Source organism: Octodon degus, unplaced genomic scaffold (assembly GCF_000260255.1).
Source record: "Octodon degus isolate 3935 unplaced genomic scaffold, OctDeg1.0 scaffold00019, whole genome shotgun sequence".
Taxonomy (NCBI): domain Eukaryota; kingdom Metazoa; phylum Chordata; class Mammalia; order Rodentia; family Octodontidae; genus Octodon; species Octodon degus.
The window spans coordinates 17,396,400-17,400,154 of record NW_004524595.1 but is presented as its reverse complement, the minus strand read 5'-3'; the positions used below and the strand labels follow the sequence as shown (position 1 = coordinate 17,400,154).

Genomic DNA, 3,755 nt, shown 5'->3' with positions numbered 1-3,755 from the left:
CGCGGGGCCGAGCCCGACCTCCGCCCCAGGGAGCGCCCCCGCGGCCCGCGAGCCCCGCGCGGCCCGGGCCTTCCGTTCGAACCGAGGGTTTGCCCGCGTGAACTTACCGGAGCTAAAAGTTCAGCTCTTCCCCCTTCTAGCGCCTGCAGTTTTCTTTGGCCCGCGGGAGGGGTATCCGAGTCAGTACTCGGCTATTAGCTCCAGGAGATTCACAGATTACAGTTAATCTCTCAAAGTTGGGTGAGGTTGGAATATATTTCCACATGTTTTTAGAGTCGTTCGACACTAAAGCTTCGCCCAATTCAGAATTCTTTAACTGAGACTTTGTGAAAGTTCGCACCCACTTTGGCACTATTAAACTATCTCAGTAGAGCTAAAATTTCAACCATCGCGAAGAATGTAAGAAGCAATCCCTTGTTTTATATGCCATCAATGGTGTGCCACTTGTAAATGATCTATTAAGACAGCAGGAGTAGTATTAACGTTGCATATAACTAATATGCAGTTACCATAAAATTAGGAATTTGCACCACCACTTTTTACTTCACTTAATTGTAGTGATTTTACTGTCCATTATAAAATGGAAGGCTCATTCTGGAGCCTGTATTCCTACAATTTTCTAGAGATCACATTATAATAGAATGCTAATTACTAAACAAAAACAACAAAAAAAAATTATTCATTAGACATCTTTCTAGACCTAAATTCAATCCCTGGTACTGAAAAAAAAAATCTTCCTAGAATACTGTGTGTGAGCGCGCCGTGTGTCTGTGTGGGTGAAAGAAAGGACAAAGAAACGTCACAAATTTTCAATTCAGTCCCAATAATTACATATTCCACCAGATAATAGAAATTTGAACGATTGTTTATTTATTCATGAAAAAAAAAAAAAGAAGTGGAACAGCTATTTATGGCAGAGTAGAACCCAAACTAGCAGGGCCAGCGGTATAGCTCAGTGGACTAAGCGCTTGCTTAGATAAGCTCAGGAGCCAGGGTTCGATACCTGGCTCCGCCTGCCGCGCCGGCCCCACTTTCGGGTGCGCTGAGCCGGCGATGGAGTCCGGGCACGGTGGCGCGCACCTGTAATCCCAGTATTTGGGAGGCACAAATCAGGAGGATCACTACTAATGTGGGCTATGTAGTGAGACCCTGAGCAAAAAAAAGAAAATCGAAAAAAAACCTTTTTTCCTCGCTGTGTGGACTGCATAATTAATAAATTCCCTTGGAACACTTGGTTTCATTACCCATAAGAGAACAATATTTATTACTTCATTGATTGTTATACAACTAAGATCATTCCTGTAATGTAGTTAGAACAGTTCTTCTCATGCACTGTAGTAAGTGCTTGATAAATGTTATAATTACTACTATTAGGAATACAGACCACAGTATTGTATTCAATAAAGTATATGCTTGCTTCGGCAGCACAAACACTAAAATTGGAACAATACAGAGAAGATTAGCATGGCCCCGGTGCAAGGATGACACCCAAATAAAAGTAGGTTGAAAGTCACTTTCCAACAACGGGGTAATGGATAAAAAGAGTCATTCAATGAGATACAAAAAAAAATCTTGCAACTGAACAATATCTTAATATCTAGGAACTCTTGAAGCAATAACCTTTGTCCCTGTAAGTGAAATTATAGGACCCCGCTCCTGGGACATCCTATTATGTCTGAGAGGACCACCAAGATACAGCTGTCACAGTTTGACAGACCAGCCCACAAATTCCATGCCGAAGACCAACCTCCTTGACCAGAAGTATAAAGGCAAGAACTTGTCCTTTGTCCTAGGCTCAGCCATTTGGATTTATCATCTGAGCTGGTACACACCTAAAAAAGTCCTATTTTTCTCCATTGACCTCTTCCTAGCTCTTAAATTCCACAACACTCTCAACATACAATGTAGAAAATGGAGAACACTAGATTATATATTGCAGTAAATTATATACTATGAACCCAGGGTATGATTATGAATGACTTTAATACATTTTTAAATTTTCTGATTTTTGAAATTTCTGTCATGAGCATGCAAAGTAATTGCTACTTGAAAATTTATTTAGAAAATGATGAAAACATTTATTTTCCTCAAGCTAGGTGTGGTGGCACAGGCCTGTAACACCAGTGCTCTGTGAGGGTAGGCAAGCAGGTCACAAGTTCAAACCTAGCTTGGACAATTGAGCAAGGCCTTGTCTCAAAATAAAAGGAGCTAGAGCTGGGCATCGTAACATGTGCCTGTAATCTCAGTACTTGTGAGGCTGAGTTAGGAGGGTCACTTACAGTTCAAGGCCAGCCGGGGCTACAAAGTGAGTTCAAGGCCACCCTGAACCACATAGTGAAACTCTCCTCTCAAAAACAAAAGGAAAGAAAGAAAGAAAGAAAGAAAGAAAGAAAGAAAGAAAGAAAGAGAAAGAGATTATTTTATATAACCAAAATATACTAAAAAAAAATTTAAAGTAAAAGAGCTGGGGTGTTCAGTCCCATGTGGGAAAAAAAAAAAAAAGTTACTTCAAAATGTTACCATCTTCAGAAAAATAACCAAGGTATCAATGCTCAAGCTGCTGATTTAAAGCAGAATATACATTCACCCAATATCCATATTAAACTAATTTAATAATTGAACACAATTTTAGGATAAATTAAATATTGGCAATCCTCTTAGAAGGTGCTACCTCCACACATGTTCTCTGAATCTAGCCTCACAACTAGGTTCAAGACTGGGAAAGCCTGCTGTCATTTGTGCTAGATCTCAGAAGCAATATTTTAAACATAGCAGGGCCTGTTTATTGATAACAAAAAAGCATTGACCTTCCACTCAGTGAATTGAAACAAAGGAAATGTATCATGCATTTATTCATGGCTTACATCTGTACATACACATGCACATATCCTTGACTTCCAAAAAGGTATCTGAGATGGCCTACTGCAAAAGACTTGCAAAAATATCGTTAGATGAGACATTTTTAAAAGGAAAAAGCAAATATGACCTGAATTTCTTTGCCTGTATTAAGACTGAGTTTTACTTCATGAATATTTCTGTGCTTTGTGGGAAACAAGGCAGAAAATGAGTTTTAAGATTGTGATTACTTGATTTTTAAAATACACATAGTGTGTAATCCCAGAACTCAGGAGGCTGAGGCAGGAGGATCGCAGTGAGTTCAAGGCCATCCTCAACTACATAGTGAGTTCAAGGCCAACCTGAACTACACAGTGAGCCTCTGTCTCAAAAATAAACAAAATGAAATATGCATACTGTTTCTTTGAATGGAAACATATTCATAGTACAATTCTAAACTATGGTTGTTGTTGTTTTTAAGAATAGGTACTATGCAAAAGGCGGTACAGAGGGCTGGAGAGATGGCTCAGTGGTCTAAAGCACCTACTTAGAACAAGCTTAGCAAAAGCATCAGGGACCGCGGTTCAATCCCCCAGCACCACATGCCAGCCAGCCCGCCCCCTGGTGGGCTGAGCTGGCCTCTCTCTCTCTCTCTCTCTCTCTCTCTCTCTCTCTCTCTCTCTCTCTCAAATAAATAAATAAATAAAATTAAAAAAAAAAAAAAAAAAAAAGGCGGTACAGGGCTACAGGATAAATCCTGAGAGTACTTGGCTGACCTTATCAGATACAAAAGTTACATTTCTTGGCATGTAGGTCTTGCTATATCTTGGTCTTAACCATCCAGCAGAAAAGTATAAAAAATGAGGTATATAAAGTAAATCCATATTAATATGATGAGCTGTAAAAGGCTCAAGTCAATA

The 3,755-nt window shown here is 39.7% G+C and overlaps 1 non-coding gene across 1 annotated transcript; it reads left to right on the top strand.

The window, feature by feature from the left end:
* The first annotated feature begins 1,409 nt into the window (after window positions 1-1,409).
* Window positions 1,410-1,516, top strand: LOC111815670. The gene has a single exon (XR_002820329.1). It is a non-coding gene; the product is annotated as a U6 spliceosomal RNA (small nuclear RNA).
* The last annotated feature ends 2,239 nt before the right edge of the window (window positions 1,517-3,755 follow it).